This window comes from Taeniopygia guttata, chromosome 5 (genome assembly GCF_048771995.1).
Source record: "Taeniopygia guttata chromosome 5, bTaeGut7.mat, whole genome shotgun sequence".
In the NCBI taxonomy this organism is placed as follows: domain Eukaryota; kingdom Metazoa; phylum Chordata; class Aves; order Passeriformes; family Estrildidae; genus Taeniopygia; species Taeniopygia guttata.
In genome coordinates, this window is record NC_133030.1 from 17,869,905 (window position 1) to 17,894,008 (window position 24,104).

At 39.8% G+C, this 24,104-nt stretch overlaps 1 protein-coding gene and 1 long non-coding RNA gene across 5 annotated transcripts in view; one reads left to right on the forward strand and one right to left on the reverse strand.

Annotated features, from left to right (window-relative positions):
* Positions 1 to 24,104, reverse strand: part of KCNQ1 (potassium voltage-gated channel subfamily Q member 1) — a 331,039-nt gene that overhangs the window by 47,970 nt on the left and 258,965 nt on the right. The gene's annotated exons all lie outside the window — the stretch shown is intronic.
* On the forward strand, positions 8,313 to 16,494 carry LOC116808473 (uncharacterized). Its single transcript, XR_004368052.3, has 2 exons — positions 8,313 to 8,516; positions 15,496 to 16,494. It is a non-coding gene; the product is annotated as an uncharacterized lncRNA (long non-coding RNA).

Consider the following 24,104-nt stretch of genomic DNA (forward strand, 5'->3'; position numbering starts at 1 on the left):
CTTCCTTCTAAGTTAAAATGACAGACAATTTAGAAAGATACCTTTAACACTTAAATTTCTTCCAAATTTTCCCCTTCGTTTTAAATTTCACTTTTAAATTTTAAACAACATAACATTTGCTCTGATAACATGATTGTAAAAAGAAAAAAGAGCATTTTCATTAGACAAAAAAAATTATTTTCTTTGTTATTTTCACCATACTGTATTATATGATACCTTATAAAGTGAGCTCATATAGATGGATGCCTTAGCTGAAACCTCATACATAATAGGGCATCACATTCATCGTTTGCACAGTTCAAAATATTTTCATAATTCTGAAGATGTCACTCTCGGTTTCCCTATAATCCACTGTCCTAGTCAATATTTTCAATGTGCTTATTGATGTATTTGACTCCCCATAAAAATTCTGCAAATAACTCCCAGGCCTGAAATGTACTAAGTTATTATGCTGCTAAAGAGACCTTCAGAAGTGTTAATGCTTTCTTTCCAGTTTCAATGGTTGTTATGGGAAGATATTTCAGTGACAACCAGGCAGATTCAGGGACACTGTTTCTTGGAGGAAGGGATATGCCTATGACAGGCTCTGAAAACATCTACATCTTTCAGGTTTTAACCATCATACATATCCTCAAAAGCCTTGAGAAGGGCTGAATAATGACAGAGAGAATAAAGCTTCTGACATCTGTAGGCTAGAGCCACTGTTTTGCACTGTGGAAAGAGCTGGCAGAGAGAGCTAAAGTGAGATGCTGTCCTTCCCCTAATGAGCACAGAAGTACACCTCAACACCACAGAGACACTGCTGTGTACAGCTATAAGCTCATAACTGCAGAGTGACTGGGTAATCCCATGTGTTTGGGTAATCCCATGAACTCCCAGGTAATTTGGTTACACACAAATAAAAATACCCACATATATATTTGTTTAATAGCAAACTGATATATTCCCAAGCTGTCCTGTAGGAGTCCAGTCCATAAATAATCTTGTTAAAGTGCTGAAGTCTTTGCTGTTCACAGGGAGTTGATACTAGCTGGAGAACCAGACCCTAAAATTGTCTTCCTTTGTCACTCCTATAATTCCTTTAATCTTCTTCCTTTTTTTTTCTTTTTTTTTTTGCCTTTTCATTTTTCTTGATGGCTCCAGTTGCCAGAACAGCAGATATTGGCCAACACACTTGGCAACCCCGTGTCTCAGGAGCTGATGCCAATGGCAGTTGGGGGAACAGCACTGGTGTTCAGCATAATTGGCTTTTTTCCTCTGGGTAATGAAGACATCATACTGCTTCTGCCCTGCCATCCCTATAACCTCTGATCTGGGATATGGAGTCTCTGGGAATGAAACATGGAGCCTCTCACTGCTGCATAAAATCAGTCAAAGCCAGTGCCACCGGGGAAGCTGCTCCTTGCCATGTTGGCAATTCACTGATCGCCTCCATTATCACACCAGCAAGGCAGACAGATGGAGGCAGCACTCCTGAGTCATCTGCAAGCTGTGGTCCATTTCCACATACAACTATTTCTAAAAGCTTCTAACATAGCCCATCTTTACTTATTTGCATCTTTGACTCATGCAGGATTTAAAACTGTATCATTAGCATGTTGGATCTGTGCCAGTTAGGCATGACAAAGCTGCATTTTTCCCTTCAGTAGTTTTGTGCAAGTCAGATTTTGAAGGGTAAAAATCAACCCATAAATTCACCAGCTCAAAATTAGGCTGTAGTTTATTAATATGTAATTTTAGGAGGTTGAATTTCCTGCCATCCACTCCACCAATATATAGCAGTGCAAGTAGAATGCTTAAAGCTTTCTTAAATGCCTGCTTGCTCACAATTCCTGTAACCTTCCAACAATGAAGAGTAGGGAGATTAGTTTCACAACACTATCAGTAATGGTCAAATCATTAAAACATGGCCATACAATTATTCTTTACATCCCTAAAAAAAGGCTTAGCAGCAGTAAGGCATAGAGATCAAGCAGCAAAGCTTTCCATATTGTACCTTTCCCATGATTTCTGACCTCACAGTGGAAATACTCGTATTTTATCAATAAAGAAAAAGACAATAACTTTTTCCAATGTGACAACTTCTGCAACATGATGATGAATGACTTAGTACAAGAAAATCTGTTATGTCTCAGCATCAGTTTTCTGCTATTTGCTTTCCACTCCACTCCCATAACCATAATTCAATGCTCCAACCTCTGCAAGAGCACTGAAATGTATTTGAACAACCAAATAAATTAAACTTGATTATTTGTGATTCCTCTGATACATCTGGCATCACCACCATTACTTCACCTCTTCTTCTGACCTGCTCCAGCTCACTGTTCTCCCTCTCCATGCCTGATTTTAACTGATCTTCTGTCTAGGAAAGAATCTACTCTTTACTTTATTTTGTAAGAACTTAGTGAGAAGAGGGCTGGGCCTTGAGGTACTACCATAACTCAAATATTATGATTACTATTAATAAGAACAAGAGCAACAAGATTAGGCATATATGTCACATTAATATTAGAAGTGCTGTGTTGACAGCTTCACTTATGCAGAGTAAACACTGATGTTTAAAACCATAAAAAGCAAGGGAATGTCAAAGTGTACACTGACTTAAAAGAAGCTTTAACTGTTACGGCATTGTGGAAGACATAACAAGAAATGCTTCATATGCTATATACATACAGATTTATACACACGTGTACTTCATCTATTTTTGTGTGAATGATTTTCACACAAATCCCTTGCCGAAGTTATAAAAAACCATTGAGTTTTCTGTTTACTCAGATAAAACAGTTACAAAACAGTAACTCTACTGAGAGTGACTTCAGCAGAGAAAGGAACTCTACAAAGCAAAGAAGCACTTTCAAATTCTAACTGTAGCAGATGTTGTTTTGGTCATTTCTAGCTGGCTGTGAAGTTAGAGCCTCAGAACTGTGGTTTCATATGTGGTTCAAGTATTGGCTGCATTTATGCTGGGAGAAAAAAAAAGGATTGTTGCATGCAGGATCTGGCATGCATTGTTTAAAAAAAAAAACAAAACAAAACCCCAAACCATGTCTGTCTTCAATTATTTTCCATTACAGCATTGTCTGCATATAATTGCTCCATGTTTTCCATTAAAGAGTGCCAAATGAATGAGCATGTTAGAGTATAGGATGTACAAATTCCAGTGGTGATGCTGCCCTGTATCAGTAAATAAGATGAAACACAATCCCCCTTGACCTGTGTGACATTTTCATACAATTAACCTGTGTTTTTCACATGTCCAGCATTATTTAACATATCTTCCATCAACAGCTGAGACTGGGGAATCAGAGAAAATCCAGGCAATGCAAACTTACACAGTGCCTTCAAAGAGGCCTTAACTGAGACTAAATGGTCAAATGCCTTGTAAATGGGCTTTTGCCAGAATATGCAAACAGGATTTTGGGGTTTGTCTTTTTGGTCTTGTTTCTAAAATTTAAGAGAGCTACACATCACTGAGTATTTTTTTGTGTATGTAAGAAAAACACTTTCACAGGTTTCCACAAAGATGAGGCCCCGCATGGCAACTTGGTTGCTCCCCAAAATCATCCTTTTTATCATTAGTCTTTCTGCAAAAAGTTTTGTCTGCTTCCATACCCTGGTTATGGGGATCAGGCTGGGGACAAGAGGAGCCTCCAGGAGTTGGCGCTTGGGGATCCAGAGCAGCCTCCCATCTAAGCAGGGCTTGGCCATCCCTTCCCAGAAGCAGAAGGCATGTGGGAGCAGCACACACCAGGAAGCAGATCATGCCAAACAAGATGCAGGGTCATTTCTAAGATATAAGAATTCAGGAGGCACATTGTGATTTGCCAGCTGTTAATGTTGTCCTGCACAGAGCTGGTCCTGGGCTCAGCTCAGCTACAGTGAAGGTTTGTCTTTTTGCATTGATACTTATCAACACCTTTAATCAGAAAAAATAGTACAGGGCCAGGAATAATTCCATTGTACAGCAGGAGTTAATATACCTGGCCTATTGCACACACATGGCTACTTCTGCCAAGGGGTCTTAGTGAGCAGATTGGTCAGGTTTGGCAGTTCATAAATAATCTGTAATTATCCACTGGAAACAGCGTAGTTACACCTTAACTACAACACATCATTACCATTCCCTTATTAGTCTGACCAAGCTATTGAGATGGATACATCTAAACAGAATAAAGGCACGACCTTCACATTGCTGAGGCTGTGCTACTGCCTCCTTTCCCTCCTCCTCACCAGTGCACTACCCCCACCCCAGCAGTGCTAGCTGTAAACTCGAGACTGCACACTCTTGGGTATAGCCAGCTGTGCTGCTAGAGGGGAAATCGGAGCATATGCACACTCCAAAATGAAACTCAAATAACAGCAGAGAAAACAAAACAAAGCTGCTTGTGTAAGAGAAGACAGAGTCACACTCTTTCACATTAATGAGGGAAGGATGCCCAAGTGGAGTCTGACACTCCATCACAGGAACATCTGCAGAAGAAGTTTTGAAAAGGTCAAGAAGTTATGATTTGCAATGGAAAAATACTCAACTGCTATCTGAACTGTTCTTAATTGAACTTGACAGAAGACGTGTGCACTGACACACCGAGGATATTCAGAAACTGAAGCTGGATCAGCTTCCTAACGGAGCAAGAGAGATATGTATAAACTGTTAAAGAGGCTGAACTTTCACTGGAATGGTTGTTTAAAAAAACTAAAAACTTGATGCAATGAGGAACAAAAGCAATTATAGCACACATTGAACAGAACACATTTAAAGTACAGCTGCTAGTTCTTACTCATTTTGAGGGAAAAATAATCACTTATTTTGATGGGACAAGACCAAAAATACAAGATAAATGGAGTTTTAAACCTAGTTAATTATTGTAGCTGAATATTTAGTTAATAAAAGCAATTGATTTTTTTGTTCAGACTACATCCAAAAATAAGTGATTAGTCTGAAAGCAAAAAGCCATTGTGCTAAGAGAGCAGACTTTTTCTGTTACCAGTACAACAGCTTTCTGTGTGCTGTGGGCTTCTTCAGGCAGGGTAACTGCCTTCTATGCCTCTGAGTAACTCCTAATGGACTCCTGATGCTGACTGAGTGCTAGAAAAAAGAAACTACACAGCCTCCCATCCTCACCTCATAAAAAGTATATATATCTACCTGAATCTATTTGATTACAAGAATCTACTTCAAAAACACACTCACCCTGCAAAATGGAACCGAGGAACCAAGTCCTATTCTCCTTTCACATACAGCTTGCATCTATAGTTAGCAGCTAATACCACATTCCTTAAATATTTTTCTTTCTAGAAAGAAGACACCTCCAGCATCAACTTTCTTTAGCCCATACCATAATGAAGTAGCTTTTCCCAAAGCTTTTAATTCTACCTCAATTCTATCTTAATTCTACTGTATTCTGTGAGCAATCTTTCCCAATAGAGGAAAACTACTGGTACTACTCAGCATGTTGGGATGCATGCCAAATGCTTGGTAGCTGTGGGTCTTTGGTGGTAGGTGCTTACACCTGTACAGTCTTGTAATAATTTATTCTGAGAAAGGGGTAAAACTCTGGTTTAGCTGAAGTTAAAGGAATTTTTTTTCTTTAAGTTGATTTACTTACATTTGGATCTCCCAATCATAAAATGGGAGTAAGAGAAACCAAAGGCTGGAAGTGTGACCGACACATTTTGAACAGTGCATGTAAATGAGTCCAAGTGAAATGCAGAAGTGGTTCCACAAGCAGCATTCCCTGATATGTCTCAGCTGAAACCTGACCTTCAGAATATTGGCTAGGAAAACAAGAAGTCAGGAGCTATATAATCCATAGTGACCTAAAGAAGAATAAAAGGCCCAAGTTTCCCTCAGTAGGTGGGAAAGAAGGGAAGTACCTTTAACCCCCAGCTCTACCAGTGCCTTTCCATGTCTTTTCTGCATGCAGGAACTGCAGAAGTGCATGTGTAACTGGGAAGTAGTAATTTTCTAGCGCGTGCCTTTTCAGCAGCTGTTAGGACATCTGGATAGAAATCCATCTGGTGCTTAGCATAGCAAACACCACCATAAACTTTCAGAATCCCCTTCCTTTTGCACAGTTACATGAACATGAAACAACAGTGGGGCTCAGAAGTAAGTTTTGCTTCCAGAATAGGAAGTGGGGAGCTATGAAAAGAAAGAAGAATTTTTCAACATGAAGCTTCAGAAAAAGTCCTAACTCCCTTCAAAGTCTCAGGGACAAACTTTTGACTCCCCAAAGCCAGCAGCATCTCCAAAGAACTGTAGAGAGTTTGATTTCATCCCATCCCTTCCTGGGTATTTTTCCATTAGGGTTTGCACAGAGCCTGCAGGATTAGGGAAGCGCCAGCTCTGAGCCTGTAAAGTTATGGTTCTGTTTTCAGTAGTTATATATATTGTGCTCTGTATTGAATTAAAACTACAATAAAAGTCCTCTCACTTGTTACTGTATTTGTGTAATGCTCAAATTAGATGGGAAGAGTTATTTGAGAGAAACTAATCCAATGCACGTCCAAAACCACATGAGGTTTTAATATAGCAGCTATCTACTAACACACTGCATGGTCAAGTGGGGAAATTCAGCCAGACCTGTGTTGCTCAATGTCAAAGACAGGCAGAAATTCCACTTCTGGCTTATCAACTTTCTCACTGCCCAGGACAACAACAAGAACTCATTAAAAAAAAGTGTGAAAATCTTCTTGGTAGGATAATAGCTTAACATGATTTTGTGCTTCAGTCAATCATTTGCTGTCTTTACATTCCCAATGGAAATCTCTGGCACCTGAGAAGTCAAATATTGGGAGGTTGCTGGGCTACACAAGAGCTACAGATGTGTGTCACTAGAAGAAGGAGGATCTTGTTTCAGGCTCCTGATCTGTGAAAGAGCCATGGGTAGAAGATATCCAGAGGAGTTTTCAGGCTTCTTGAAATATTTTGGCCCTTCATTTCCTGTGTATGTGTAGCCTGGCCTATATAATTTGTATGATGTGCAAAATACCATGTAACTGGTTGCTACAAGAGATGCTTCTAACACTGGATCTTTTAATCAATTTACTGTTTTAAGCTCAAAAACTATTTGCTAATTTTTTTCCAAGACCAATGTAGTTTGCCTCGTGTACATATAAAGAATTTGCGCTGCACTCACAGAAGCCAGGTATGCAGTGTTAAAAATTTATCCTTCATATTTACATTATACCTATTACAACAGTTTTTGATGATTTCAATTGGTACTAAATTACCTTTCATCTTTCATCATTCATAAGGAAGTGAAATGGCAAATCTACCTTGACCCTAGAGGCATGGATATGTGAGTTGCAAGGAAAAACAACCTCAAAAGGGGGTTCTTCTTCCATGAAAATTGCTGCTCATCGGGCCAAAGGGCATGGCACTGTGTGTATCCATTGCATCCCCCACCATGCACCAGCCTCTGGGGAAATGGAATGTTATAATGGACTGTTAAAGACTACACTGAGAGAAACGGGTGTGGGGACATTCAAACATTGGGGTACACATTTAGGGAAAGCCACCTGCTCAGTCAACACTAGGGGATCTGCCAGTTGGACTTGCCGTGCCCAAACCAATTTATTACATACTAAAGAAAGGGACAAATATATAGTGCACATAAAAAATATGCTGGGGAGGACAGGCTGGGTTATTCCTGTCAGGCAAAGGCAAAGCCATCTCTGAGCTTTTTCTCAGGGAGCCAGAGGCACATCAGGGGTGATTTGGGATTGTGAGGAAGTCTGATATGTTCCCCCAGGGGATTTTATTCTGGTGCAAATAGCCAATGACTTGAATTGTATGATGCTAATTCTATATAATACTGTATGTAATCCCTACTATGGTTGCTATAAACAGTATCAACAGTAGCACAGTAACAACTGCCCAGATTAATGAAGAATGAAATAATAGAACCAGACAAGCACAACAGTGATGGAACCAGAACTGGCTTCGGTGCACAATGATCCAACACCACAGACCATTTCTCCTGCCCTTTGGACTGCTGTGACAGATGGATCCCAAAATCATTGACTAAATAAACTCAATGGAAATTTTGAAGGGATGGCCCACAGACAAAGGGAATGATGCCTGTGTGTATATATCCAAAGACAGGAAAGGATGCACTGGAAAGTCATGCTTGGGCATGACATAAATGGTACAGAAGAAGGAATGGGTGCTTTGCTCATTTCAGTTCAGAGAGAGTTAATTTTCTTGCTAGTAGCTGCTATAGTGCTGTTTTTGGGATTTAGGAGGAGAATAATGTTGACACACTAATGTTTTAGTTGTTGCTAAGCAGTGTTTACACTAAGTCAAACACTTTTCAGCTCCCCACACCACTCCACCAGCGAGTGGGCTGGGAGGCATAAGAAGCTGAGAGAAGACACAGCCAGGACAGCTGACCCAACTGGCCAAAGGGATATTCCATAGGACAGAACGCCACACCCAGTAGATAAACTGGGGGAAGCTGGCTGGGAGGAGCCAATCACTGCTTGGGAACTGGCTGGACAGCAGTCGGCAGGTGGTAAGCAATGGCACGGTGCAGCACTCGTCTCTATCTCAGCTCATGGATTTCACTTCTTTTTCCACAATACTCTCCCCCATCCCACTGGTGCTGGGGTGTGAGAGAGTGAATAGAATTTGAGGGGGGCATGTTCAGAGTCCCACATAGCTGGGGACAAGGGCTGCTGTAAAGGATGCTTCTAACACAGGATCTGTTAATCCGGTTTTGAGTTCAGCTATTTAAAACAACTGACTGTTTTAAACTAAAAAAATTTTGCTACTTTTTTCAAGAGCACTGTGGACTGCCTTGTGTACACACACTGGACTTGCACTGCACTCACAGAAGTCAAGTATGTAATGAAAAAAAAAATCCTTTATATTTACATAATATTAACCATTTTTGATGTTCAAATTGGTACTAAATTACCTTTCATTAAAAAGCTGTTCACTGCAAGCAGTAAAGAGCAGAAGTACTAATTGCAGTGGGAAGCTAGAGATGATTTGGGGGAAGTCCGTAAAGTTTAAAACTGAAACGCAAAAATTAGGAACATACATGAAATGAGCTTTGGTTCAACCAGAAGATTGATAAAGACCGAGGGGTGTTTGCATTGGCAGTTACGAGTTGAGGATTTCTGTGGAGTGGTACACTTATAAAGTTGGATCAGAACTTCAGTAAATTACTGATATAGGTAAATATATACACATACATATACATACTCTGTCTAAACAGTAACATCTCCAACCTGAACAAGCCTTTTGGCAGATCAGAACTGGGAGGGTTTTGTTTTTAGAAAGAGAGAATTAAAACAAGGGTTGTCCAGGACTATATTCTGCCTGAAGCTCTGACTGAATTTATTTCTCATGTTATGTAGTTTATCAGAATCTTATCCATGGAATAGTTTGCTAAATTAACAGCTCAAACAGAATAGACTGCATTAAATGTCGTGGGCCAGGGGAAAATTAATTCCAAAGTTTGAATGCACTTACATTACTGTGGATTTACGCCAGTGTAAATGAGAGAAGAATTTGGCCCCTGACCTTCTCCAAGCAGGTCATTATAGTTGAAATAGTAACTGATCTTAGAAAAACATTTTTGCTGCGAGGTATTTATTTCTGTATAAAGGTTTATGGAACATCATATTCTTTGCCCTTTAAGACTGATACTCACATATGTAAACACCACTGGGCCATAGCTTAATCCAGCCTCTCTAAATCTGGCTAAAACAATGGAAATATCTTCTGAAACCATTGTGGTTGTATCCAATATAGTTAAAAACATCTGACTGCAACCGCAAATATGCTGGTATTTGGTTGTGCTATAAAAACATTTTTATGTCAAATACAACTGGGACTAATACAGTAAACTACAAGTATGGTTAACCCTTGGAATGAACCACATTTAGACACTTGAAAGTTAAGGTAGTCTGCACTGATTACATTTTCTTATGAAGAACATAAAATGAACGTAGGGTATAAAAAACTAATTACTACTATTAATAGAGTAATTGGCACTTACATAACACCTTCCATGCTATACTATAAACATACCAGCAATGTGATCCTGAAGCTACTTGCTCTCCTGAGTGCTCAAGATAAAACTTCTGCTTGTTAAGTGAATAAACCTGTGCCCCCTTTCCCCTCCACACCTACATGTGCTCAAGTGCACACACACACCAGGAACCATTTCAATGCTCACCAAACCTGGTGTTACCAGAGGGTTTTAATCAGTGCTTAGAAAAGCACCAAAGAGGAGAGGAAGGGAAAGTTGAGTTAGGTGGGGCTGCGAGGGGAGTGTTTAGCTGGCACAGAGTGATGTTACACAGAAAGGCAGGTGGGACACTTGGTTACTACAAAAAAACCAAAAAGCATTTAAATAGAAGTAATTGAGAATTTTTGCTGATGCAACTGTTTTATTCCAGGACAAGGCAGAATAGTATTGAGTGTAGTGCAGGGCCTTGGATGTGCTGCCCAGGCTCTTGTGACAGAGCTGCTCAGTCCACCATCTGTTCAACACACAAATAATGGAAATGTTTGGGGTGCACATGTAAAATGTATTTATTAAATAATGTATATCTTTAAATAAAACTGGTATCTGACAGTTAAGCTCACATAAATATATAATGTAGAATAACAAAAGATGCTCAGGAACCATTAACTAAATGGACTCAAGAACTGCAAATTCTACATTTAATGAAAAACCTTTTGGACAGAGGCTGCTGACAAGTCTTGCTGTGGTGATGAAGAAGACACTACCCATAACTGCCCCCTCTGGTGACACTGCTGGAGTTAGAGCAAAATAGGCAGAAGGGAGGAGTGTGCCACTGCAGGGACATTTGCCTGTCAGTACAGGCATCATGGCTCAAAGGATCTTTCTTCACGGCAAATTCTCAAATTGATTAATGCTTCCATGATTAATACTTGATTAAGGCTTCCATGCTTGCACCATGTCCCTGCTTTGGAAATCTATATTTGTTCTGTATTACATTAATAAAATATTTATGATGTACAAGATGTTTGTTTCATTCTCTGTGCCATTCCTAATACTTCTCTATAGAGCATCTGGGGAATGAATGGAAGCTTTCATCTACAGGGACTCCTCACCTGCTCCCTGAGTGGTAACAGCTAATTCAGTGCATGCTTTGTATAGAGCAAGAAGGTTTCTCTCTGTATGCATTGCTTCTGCAATTTCATCTGCCATTCAGTGTAATGCACACAACTAATTTTAAATGCCATTAGCTAAAATAATCTTGGATCACTAGCAAATACTGTCATCTCACCGTTGTGCAGACCACTCGTAAATATGTTGACCAGCTCAAGCTCCACACCAGATCCCTGTGGGAACACACCACTACCTTCCTAGCCATTGACTCACAGCCATTGCTTCCCATCTTTCAAATCCGTGGGGGATCCATGAGACTGTTCTGAGAAGGTTTAAGAATCCTTTAGCAGGGAACTTGTCAAGCCCCTCTGGCAATCCATACCCAGCATTTCAAATAGGTCACTCTTGTCCATGTGAGTGGTTGCTCCTGTATGCCCAATAATTACACTATTTCCTGACTGGCAAGTCATTAAAATATTGTTTCCTACTATAATATAAATGTCAGTTTTACACTTCTAAAGTAAATAAACAGGGCTGCTATGGATTTCAGCAATATTAATTTTGCAGTTATGTGTAGAATCAGTGAAAATAAGATAACCTTCTCCAGCTGCTGGATAATCCAAACCTGCCTAAGTTTCCTTGACCTTCACTGGGAAGTCATCGTCAACTTATTTCAATTAATTTACAAATATTAGTGCCATCTGTTTTTGTAGGAAGCAGACAGTGTTTTTTATTTGCACATTTACTGCAAATCTCATTATCCTCACAATCTAATTACTTGCACAATTTTAATAAGACCATATATATGTGGCTGAATACACTAAATACTTAGAGCAGGTCATCCAAGCAGGTACACAAGCAGATTCCTCACTTGACTGCTATCTCCATCCAGCCACACACCAAGTCTCACTGACTTTCTCACATATGTCTGCCTATGTGACAACATCCAAACTTGGACCTGATCCTACTCTATTCAATTAAAGGGGAACGTTTTCAGCAGTACTATAGAAGTATAAATGTAATACTGTGAATCTTGTCAGCTGCCCAGCTACAGCTCTCAGCACCTTTCAGAATTAAGCCAACATCTTAACAGTCATGCAATTAACCTGTATGCTAATAATTCAAATTGCCATATCTGAAAAGATTAAAAGCAAGTACAGTAAATTGCTACTCAGCCTAGCTCAACATTCAGCCTCGTCCTTCCACAACAACATTGTGATCACATGGTGAGCTCCTGTCTTAGATTGATGATCAATATCCACCACAGCAAGATAACAGATAACATCCCTTAGTGTACTTCATCATTAGGCATCCTTTTAAAATGAGCTGCCAGCATTGTTAAACTTCCCAACTATTTGATACCAAATTGGTCAATCCTTATTTTCAGGCGGATACTGTTCTACTTTATCCATTGAAAAATGTTCTGTTATCAGTTCACATTTTGGTTTGTCAGTTACTTCAACTGCATTTTGTTAGTCAAGAGTATGAATCTCTGGTTTAATACACAATACTGAAGAGCCAAAGTTATCCTCGACAAAATAAACAACAAAGTTTCAGTAGCTTATTATAGTATTTGCTTGCTTCATGTTTTGATTTGAATATTTAAAATTAGATTTCTATATTCCAGTATAGAAAAGCATTTTGAATTAGGTAAGAAAACATAATGTGTATTTTAGTTTTGGATATCAATGAAACAGAGAAGAAGCCTTAATCATGTAACTCCTCTGATCTTCATAATTGAGACCATCCCATTTGTGCTGTATCTCATATGTAACAGATGAAAGAAAATGTGTGGGAGGTGAATTTATTTGTTTTTCAGAGCTACAACAGCAGCTGGTCAGCAGGTTCAGTCCAGTCCTCTCTAGTCAAAGTAGCTCAGGACTAGTCAGATTGCGATCATTTATTAGAAGTTTGGGAGGGAATGCAAATTGTTATTCAAAAGCAGACAGCTGGAGGGCAGGAAAAGTGGGGAGCAGCCATGAATCATTAATATCTGTTTCCTAGTCTGATTAGTTTACTAATGAGGAAAGAGTGGGACATGTCTCTTACTCTTTACCCACATATATTTTCATATTTATTTACACCTTACTGTAACTATATACATTTTAAGAAAGGGACAAATTACACCAAAATAAAATTCCTGCCAAGTTCTGATGAGAAATCCTTCCCCTTCCTGCTCCTCTTCCTTCCCTCAAATGGACACTGCCAGCACATTAGAGCTAAGCAACAGCTGAGAGAGGGACAAAGAAAGCACAAACGCCCTCAGTGTAACAGCAGTCACGGACTCAGACACAGGAGTGACCCCCACAATAAATATCCTTCTGGCTTCCAGAGAAGAAATTAGGAGGATGAGCTAGCACAGCTGAGCTCATGTACATGGAGGACACCATCACATATCTCTGTAGGAATGGAAAGCATGGCAAAAGCCCTTTCTGCACTCCTCTGATTGCCAAATACCTTAGTTGTGCAGGGGCACCACCTTTGGTTTTTCCCCAGGCAGAGGGTAGGAAGCCCACAGCCTTTTGCTGCACCCGAAGAGAACTTTAAAGCAGACTGTGATTTTCAAAACTGAAAGTAATTTGTCCTGTATTATCTCTAGGCTGCCTTCTTGGAGAACATGTACAGAAAATAAACTGCACAGTGGAGGAATACCTTTCATGCCTTCCATACTGGAGCACACAAAGGCTCCAAAGATTTTATTAATTCAATTCATCCGCACTCCCAAACCTTTAGGCAGTGGGGAGTAAGCTATTTATCTTTTGGTTTCTTGTAAGGAATTCACACTAGACTCACTGCTAAATCATTTTCCCTGTACTACTAGTACAGGAAATTAACTATAAATGAACTCTGAAAACAAATAATTCTGCTGCAATTTTCCACTGATATTACTTTACAGTTTTAGTACATCTAGGAAAAGCAATATAGATTAAAAAAAAAAAAAAAAAAGAGTTACAACTTATTTATATACTGATCCTAAAATTATGTCCTTTCCTCTTTTAACAGGCTCTACTTATAAGATATTTCTTGCTTATTCTGCAGAGGTATACTGAAGCTGGAACCATCCTTATGACTACAGCATCATAGCACACTTTCACAGTTGACACTGAAGCTAATTTCTTTCTGAGACTACTATTTACTGAAATCTGTGGGAGAAGAGATAAAAGCCAGTTTCTTGTATTCTCTGCTATAAAGCAAACAGCTTCTGATGTTTATATAAATGGTGATATTGAGATATGCTGTGCTTTTCCAGTAGTTAGTGATTTTTTTTTTCATAATTTCCTTTCTGTGCAAACACTACTGCATTTCTTTAGAAAGATTAAGCACCAAGGATTTATGCCTTCATTAAGGTCCATGTTTTGAAGAAATAAGAGATGGTGGCATTTAAACACAGACTATGCAGTTTGTTCTGAAAATGTTTTTTAAGCAACACACAGGGGTAATTGTGGAGAATTGCAGTCTGGGGGGGATCTACTCCATACTGCTTGAAAATCCCTTGATAAAGTCTTACAGCAACAGATTGTCAAATTATTTGACAAAGAAAATTTGCTGAGAGATATTTATTGAAATATGGTAACTAAGAGTAGGTATTCTGCAAGTTGAGGGTTTTTAATACGTATTTACAGGGCAAAGGAATTAGAAATTACAATGCTCTGAGCTAAACACAAATAGCAAAACTTCATTTTTGCTCCACTGTATTGTGTTTATTTTAAGAAATATAAATCCTCTAGAAAATCAATAATGTGCATTCACATCAGGTCTGGGTTCTGAGCACTAAGTGGGAGCTGGAGTGTGCAGCAAACTGAGTGTCTGACTTGATGGCAAGGGCAAGTCTCCTGTGCTCCAAAAAGCAGGCAGTAAACCTTACACACTTTATAGCAAAAGAGCCATGTGGAAATGAGGTTTTCCACCACTACAGATTTCAGGCTACAGTCATACCCATCAATTTTAATGCAGTTTACCATTTAAATAGCTAGGGCCAAAATCTACAGTAAGGATCTGAAGCTGAAGTCTTTATAGGATGAGTGGGAGTAGAATGTGCTCCTGGTTTCTTTGCAGCAGTACAGTGTTAGGTAGTAGGTGTTAGAAGTGAAAAAAACAATTTTCTTTTGTCATGAAAACATGCAAATCTATAAATTGAACTGTCAATTCAAAAGGAGTTTTCTGTGAGAAATCTTGAACCAGATGTTTTTGTGTGAAGTCCCAGCTTCACTGAATTGAGTGGATAAAACATTAGCTCCTTCACTAGAGACATTTTTCGTTCTAATTCCTTCAAAATTAACATTTCCCTACAGAAAATATTTAAAACAACTATTTCCCCCCTTAATTTTTATATTTTTTTTTATTTCCCCCTCCCCATTAGGACTCACTTTTTTTTTTTTTCTTTTTTTTTTTTTTTTGCCAGAAGCACTTTGGTCAGGCCTACAAAGGAGTTGCAGACAGAAGCCATGAACAGATGTCCTCTTGGGAACCCTGCTGTGAGTTGGAAGGGGTTACTACTCTCAGCTGCTCAGCACCATTCCATGCTCTCCTCATTAAGGATCACCCCCACTGATGTGCTCATTGAACAGTTTGTATGACCACTTCCTACATGGTGCAGCTTCAGGGTGAGCCTGTTATCCTGGTACAGACCAACGATGAGCAAAACAAATGGAGCTGATTTTTGCTTAAAACAAACGAGGGAGCTCCTGCACAAGTGGTGTGAGTGGATGGAGAGGGAAGCAGCCTTTGGCAGGGGAAGTACAGCAAGTAGCTAAAATGGAACTTATTCTGGTGACATGGCCGGATTTGGAGAAGTCTGTCTGTGGCTCAAACTAGCAGTTCCTCCAGTGTGTAATGGATGCAGTTACCCAGACATCAGAAGGAATCTGGCTCCAAGACAATCAACTAGAAGAGCATTTGTCCCAAAAGCGGTATCACAGGCATTGAAAGCTACTAGGAATTACAGAAAACAGCTACCCAAGCTGCAGGTCAATAAGAATCACAAGTAAATTAACGACAGTGTAACTTCCCTACAAAAAACACGTTCTTGTAAATTCCCAAGCATCAGCATCTTCTGACTACTTTACAGCTTTTGGGTGTATTTTGGCCCGTGAAATCTGCCTGATGTGCTGGAACCCAACTGCCCTCACCAGACAAGCAAACAAGCAAACCTCCTCTGCCACGCAATTCTTTCAGGAATTAAGAAACATTCATAGGGGTTCTCACATCTTCCTAACGACAACAAACAGTTAGTCAAGTTACCTTTGTTAAGCAAACCAATTTTCATTGCTTTAATTCAAACGGCCTTAAAATAGAATTCTTGCCTGCTTTATTTTGTCAGATGCAAAGAAAACTGAGAAACTGTATCCATTGTTCCTTAAAAGAGCTTATTAGTGAAACAAAGACCTTTTTTTTCCAGTGAGTGCTGTTTGTGCAGTTACTTCATGACATTTATTTGGATTCCGTCCCAGGGGAAAAAGGCCAAATTCAGTTTCAGCACTTGCCTACTACAGCATAAACAGTCATTAGTTAACAGATCTTTTTTGGCGGTCTTTATGTAGCCTCCAACATCAAAGCACGTGATATCCATGAAATAATCAAAGCAACATATGTACACTGAAGCACTGTACGTACATTATTTTTCAGTAGCCTAGCAATCCTCAGAAATTTGAAGAGGTTCTCCTAGGCCTTGAGCCAAAGCCCTTGGAAGCTGATGCTTTTTTTTTTTTCCCCTTTGACTTCAATAGATGCCAAGTCTGGTCATCAGATAATCACTGCCATGTTAATGGCAAACTACTTTCCATTTTTGTATTAATTTCCTGCTCAAGGAAGATACAGGATCAAAACCACTGGAGAATGAAATCATTTGCCCTGCTTCTACACAGGGCAGAGAATGCCTGGGTAACAGCAGCCAGATCCTCTCCTAGGGCTTTACTGATTCATCCTAACTGTGGCATGGAAGAGTGAATGGATACTTCCTTTACCACAGCTTTCCCCCTTATGAAAGGCAGTACAAAGCCCTGCAAAAATCATGGTGTTTTTTGTGCTGTGCCCACTAGAATTGGGAGCAAGGCCTATTTATTTTTTCCTCTAATGCCAAGATGCTGGCAGTCATTTCTCCTCCAGGTGCACGTTCTTAGGGAAATACTGGCAATCTCAATACTGGCTGTCTCATACCTGGCTTTGCCTCCCATTTTTCTACATCCTGCCACTACCTATATTTTCAGATCTCAGGTAACATCATAGTTTTTCTCCCAGCCCTTCAAAGAAAACAAAAAAATCCAACCAAAACTAACAAAGTAACACATTGGCCAACCCCTCCTAACATGAACAAGTGACATTATATGAGATGAGTCAGGGAGCTAAACCTTTTCCTGCTGTTAGCAGTAGAGAGTCCTTCTGCCCTTGCCCTGCATTTGGTCTTGGGCACTGCTGAGAACTGGCTTTTGAACAACAGAGAGGTGCATCTATAAAGCAACAGGCCAGCAGGCCAAGGGAGGCGGTGCTGCCCCTCTGCTCTGCCCTGCTGAGAGCCTACCTGCAGCTGCATCAGCTCTGGGGGCCCAGCACAGGAATGACAAGGACCTGCTGGAATGAGTCCACAGCAGGTCCACCAAGATGATCAGAGGGATGGAGCACCTCTCCTGTGACAAAAAGCTGAGGGAGTTGGAATTGTTCAGCCTGGAGGAGAAAAGGCTTTGGGGTGACCCAGTTGTGGCCTTCCAGTAGCTGAAGGGAGCCTACAGGAAAGTCATTATAGAGAGGAACTATTTATAGTGACAAGACAAGGGGGAATGGCTTCAAACTGAAAAACAGTAGGTTTAGATCAGATGTTAGGGAGAAAATGTTTATTATGAGGCGCTGGCATGGGCTTCCCAGAAAAGCTGTGAATGCTCCGTCCCTGGAAGTGTTCAAGGCTAGGCTTGATGGGGCTCTGAGCAACCTGGGATAGTGGAAAGTATCCCTGGCCATGCCAGGGGGGTTGGATCTGGATTATCTTTAAAGTCTCATTCAACCCTGGCCATTCTATAATTCTATGAAAAGTCCACTGTCAGAAATGGTTGTGAATATGCAGCCTGATTTGATTAAATGAAATCTATTTTCATGAAAGAAATCTGCAATGTGTACTGGCAAAAAAGCACAGCAGACAAGTTTTGTTGAAGCTGAAAGAGTTCAGCTTGGAGTTGGCTTAGGAGGAATATGGATACTTCTGGAGAGTGGAACCTAAAACTAAACCCCCATAAGAAGCGACTGTAATTAGTTTATTGTTAGCTGAGCAAAAACAGAATTCTGAAAAAGAGTGTGAGAGAGCAGTAGAATTAGTGCATGGGTAAAGGACTGCAACAGAGCTTAAATTTTACAAGAAACAACTGATGGAGTAAAGGCAGTATTCAAAAATACATAAAATCCATGAAGGTCAAATAGCAAAACATAATTAATTTTAAAATAAAATATACTTGAAGATTGAAATAAAGGTTGACATACTTGAAGGTTGAAAATAAAATGAATTTAGTGGAACTATTAAAGGCAAGATCCAAATCCCATTGAAGTTGGTGGAAAGACAATCACTGACTCCTACAGCATTGGAGCAGGACCAAAGAGAACAACAAAGAAATTTCCAATGACTGAAAATGTATCAAGAAAATCTCAGTGGTTTCTTCACATCTGTGTTTGATAACAAAGAACACTGGTGACATTCATGAAGGATGCGTTCCTGGGTACTAATGAGTACCCAAAGTGAAGGAATTTGCGAAGTAACCAAGTACAGGAACAAAATAAAGACAGATAAGTAGTAATGGATTATATGCACAGATGACGCACAGCATTTTTTGAGTTTATCTGTGCACTGTCTAATTTTTCCTGCCACGTGGAGGAAAGTCTTTGAAATTGGTACTCTAGAGCATTTTTGAGTACACTGGGCACCAAATAATTGAATGTCGATTGCTAAAATTCAAATAGAAGGCTAATATTTTAGATTATTTTCCCTTTTTAAAGGAATTTTATATATATTGGCCAATTATTAGTAAATGAAATTGGCTTTTTTGGCCATTTCTTCTAGAAACACTCCCTTCACAAAAAACAAGCCATGATATGATTTGCAATGAGACACAGAGTATTTGGACTGAAGGTCTGGACTCTGTCTTATTTCTGGTTAGTTTTATAGACAACAACAACAAAAAAAAAGCCATGCCAACAATAAGAAAACTAAAATATTTCTGAATATGAAATACCATGGACATAGAGCACACTCACTGGATTTAAATATGTGATTATCAGTATGAACTTAGGCATGTCTGAACAAAACACTTTGTATCTTTGTGTATAAACATGCCCACTGGCAATCCATGGTTCCTTGTCTCAACACATCCTTAGGCATTGCAATGAATCAGAGAACTATAATTTTCTAGGCTATCACCTTAATCATTCTTGTGTGCTCGGCTATTCCTTTGTTCCCACAGGACACTGTCACAGCTGAATGCAGAAGTCTGGACTGGTGAATTACTGGGGGTTAACTGCAAGTTGCCAAGGGTGTTTTGTACACTACTTTGCTGTTAATTGTTTTTTACCTGCCATGCCTGTTCCAGCTGGAGAAGCTGGGAAAGACAAGACACTGGAGAAGCTGGGAAAGACAAACACCAGAGAAGCTGCATATGTACTGCACTGGAAGAAATAAAATGGCATTTGCAAAGTCAGATGCTAAGGCTATTTAGGAGAAAACTTTAAGTATGCTCTTCCGTTGGGTAAAGCAGATAAAACCAGACCATGCAGAGATGTAAACATGCAGAGCTACTCCACGAGCCGAAACTGGCTGCAATTCTTCCATCAGTCAGTCTCTGTGAAATCTGCTATAATGTCATGACCCAGCTGTGAACTGTTCCCTTAAAAAGCAATTCCTTTGGGTATTGGGTTTCTGATTATCCAAGACAACCAGATGCAGACAGAAGACCTGCAACACATTTCAGGTGCTATTGAAATGCAAATATATATATAAGGTATATTCTTTCTACTTCTCCCAGAGACACATATTTCAAGCAGTTTCATTTGCAATGTGAATTTATTATGGGAAAATATTGTGTTCTACAGCTAGAAAGAGGTAACTTACTCTTAAAGGTCTACAGACTTCATCCTGATTTCTGCCTGTTAAGAACCAGGAAGACTTTAGACCTCTGTGGTTGCACAGATAGGATTGCAAAAATGCCCTGCAGTACAAGCTCCTACACTTCAGTCTGAGCTGCTCTGAATGTCCAAAAAGATGTAGCCTCTGGCTTGCCATCGTTACCTCTGGGAGACAATTTCTATTATGTCAGAGCTTTTCTCCCTGTTCTGTAATACATAGCCCCTACTGATATTTAATTATATAAACCACAACAGATGGCTGGCAGAACATTGCGGTAAGTTAATAGCAACTCTTCTAGGCATTTAGAAGCTTGAAAAACCTTGGAAGAATCCTCTAGTGTGGACTGTAACTAAAAAAAAAGGGAACCACAGAGATAAAATTAGAGATATTTTTGTCCTACTTAAATGTAGGACCTGTCACTGGTACCAAAGAACAAAGGAAGATTTTATTAATAAACTGAGAGTCAAGGAAAACCTCTCCCTACACATAAACTTTTGGCTTGCTTTCACAAAAGCCTCACAAAAACAAAACCGACCTCTCTCCCTGCAACATTTTTTATATGCTGCTCTTTCAAGGAAAGGCAGAGCAGCAGGTATTTCGTGGTGTCACATGTCCCATCTGGAAATTCCTGAGGGAACCTCCCAGTTTGGGATTCCAACAGAGAGCACCAGCCCAGTGTCCATTAGCAGCCAGTGGACTGTGCAGATTTGGCAGGTACCAGGTACAGGTACAGGTGTGGGGCTGGATGCCTGACCGAAATGGCATCCCATTCACTTTGACCTCGATACAAAGCTTCCAACTCATTTGCTCTACAGAGGTGAAGTTAAACGTCTCTGAAATCCTTCTCTTTAACTCTGACATTAACCTCTGAAAGGTATTTAAGTGTTCCACTCCCACTGACTACAGCAGCATTTAAATACTTCTCGGTACCTGCCTGACAGAAATTACAACTACTTGCTTGAATAATGTAAAACCCAACACCAAGCACCGTTACGCCTTTCTGTCTTCTCAGCCATTCCAAAATCCTGATATTTTGCTTGCTTTAGACCACAGCTACCAAAACCCAAGCGCAGCTTTTGCAAATCCCTTCCCCTTTGCTGCTCACGTTCCCTGGCTGTGAACGAGGACAGTGATGTACGATGTGCTTTGGCTGAGGATGGCCCAGCTCTGCCAGCACCCGCCACTGCCCCGGGCAGGGAATGCTGCGGGATTTCCCCCCGTGGAAAACAAACGGTGCCCCCGAGCTGTGCCCCGGTCCCCAGCAGCGATGCTGGCCAAACTCCTAAGCTCAGTGACAGGAGCTCGAGGCTGAGTTTTTGACATTGTATAACGGGGTCTGGAGAGCTGCTGATTTCTGAGCAAGAGAGTATTAAACAGAATTCTTCAGCTTAAGAGCCAGGGGATGACGACTTCTGTGAGATTTTAATGAATAGACATTACGGCTCAGACTATAAATAAGTCACTTAGAGGGCTGGGATGTACACACACTTGTGTAACATTCCTATTGATTTTATTTCCAGCAGTTATGGCCTCTGGGTGAAATGACAGCTCCCAGTAATGAGGTGGGGACTGGCTTGGCCAAGCACCCTATTCAAGGTGGCAGCTTTCCTCCGTGCAGGCTTGGCATACAAAAAGGGATGGGCTAAACTTGAGCACATGAAAGGTAAAAAAAAAACCCACTTCAATACTTGAGTACTTTCAAAATCTCATGGGATTTATAAAAGGAAATATGAAATGCTTGCCCATATTTTGGTCACTTATACAGGGCTGCATTGACATTGTAAACCTATCACCTCTCTTTCCCCTCACTCCCCCGCCCCCAGTCCTCTCCATTCAAGCCACAGGCCTTTCATTTTTCCTTCATAGACTTAAAAGCACTGTTTTGGTGTCTGGCATAATCTTCTTCCTACCTTCATCCTACCTTAAAATTTTGGTAGAGGAAGCTGGAAGTGTTTCCAGATAAAAAAGCAAGAAAGTTCCCTTCTATTAAAATCTCCTTTTAAATTCAAAATTTCAGAAAAATAGCAAAACTTGTATCATGTGGGTTTAGATCCCAGGTCCACAGCAAAGGCTGGAGAACCACTAGATCTGAACCTTCTCCTTGGAGCCTTTTCTCTAAGTTACCAGCTGGGCTAGAAGAATGTTCCAGAGATGAGGCGGTAAAGCTGGTGGACCTGTATACTTTGATAAAGATTCCCTCCTTTTTTTGTGTTTGCTGAACCCAAAAAAGTCATGGAGGAATATCAAAATCAAACAGCAAATTGAGTTGGCAAGGGAATCTAGAAATGACCACACCAGGGAAAAAAGATGCAACTTTAACACACTTACCAGTTGGTTTTATGACTTTTCTTATTTCTGGGGACACCAAGGTACACACAAAATACTTGTTTTGCGAGAGATTTGAAACACTGATGGATCAGTAAATACACAATACTTAACATAACGTACATTATAGTGCTTTTCCAAAATATGCCTGAATTTTTATATGCTCAGCTTTGAGTTATATTTTAAATTAAACAGGAGTTTTGCCAGTGATATCTGACTGACTAGGGCTTGACCATAGCTTTGTCACACATTATTAAAGTCCAAGTTTTTAAAATATGGTTTCTTGTGCCTTCAATATCTATGTAGCCTAAAGGAGTTTCCTTGTACTGTCACTCTCTTTCTCTTTGCCAATGAATTCTAAAAATTTCCTGTGTTTCTAAAAATTTTTAGGACAATATATACTGAGTATCTCTGAATCTTCCTACGGCTCTGACTGACAAATCTACAGGGAAGTCTACAACCTGCCAGGACTCTGTGAGATTTACACACCAGCTGGGAAGTTTCTTTGTGTCTTGCTATTGCCAAATGTAGGTGCAGTGCTGCAAAATATTTAGTCTCTTTCATTTTTATGTTCATCTAATAGATGCCAGTTCCCATTTACTCTTAATCTAAAAATAAAACTCTTTTACACATGAGAAAAGTATTCTTCAATATTATCGTGATGCCTTTGCCTTAAGAAACTCTGATGAATGTAGTGGTGTAGTTTTAAAGCTAGACTAAAAAGAATGAACAGCAGCAAGCATTTAGCTTTACTTTAGTTTTAGCAAGGAAAGTGGTGTTTTCTTGGTTGCACGGACAGGTAAAATGAAGAAAAGGGAGGTCATCCTCCTAGAAAGTCAAGACATGCTTGGCACACTACACAGCAGGGTTCTTCTATAGGAAGATAAAACAATACTAAAAGTACAGAATAATGCCCATTTTTTTTCCATTTTGAACAAGAAAGTGAAAAAAAGGAATTTATTTTCAATAACGTGCAACAATCGCTCAAGTAAATTAAAAATCTTTCAGAACTAAGGATTATTCTGATCAGAGAAACTGTGAGCTGAGGCAGCCTCTCTGGAGCAAACTCAGCATCGCCACCTGAAGCTAGATTTAACAGAAACACAACCTCTGCATGCGGTAGGTAGGGCCAGCCTTAGTTTCTTGAGTGATCTCTTTGATGTTACTAATTTTATGCTGTATTTTAGAATTCATAATAAAATGGTGGCCAGTTGGCTTTTTGATGAGGTATTATTCATAAGCAAATGGGGAGGTTACTGTGAGGATGTGCTGCATGTGGCTGAGGTTAAACACGCCAAAACAACTGCTCTGGTTTCTAATTTGAGCAACACAGCAATTACTTCTCTCTGACCTACCTGGAAACCAAACAGAAGAGTTCATCCCTTCCTTTTATTGACCAAACAAGTTCAGTCACACATTTTACTTATCCTATCATCACCATCTAATTGCTTACAAATCTTCAAAATTAGCCTGATGCTCTGACAGACTTAATATGGAAATGTTAACAAAAATACATTATAGAGTTGCTTCATCCAAACTAAACGAAACATAACCACACTTTAGGGTCTTAATATTCCCTTAATGTTAAT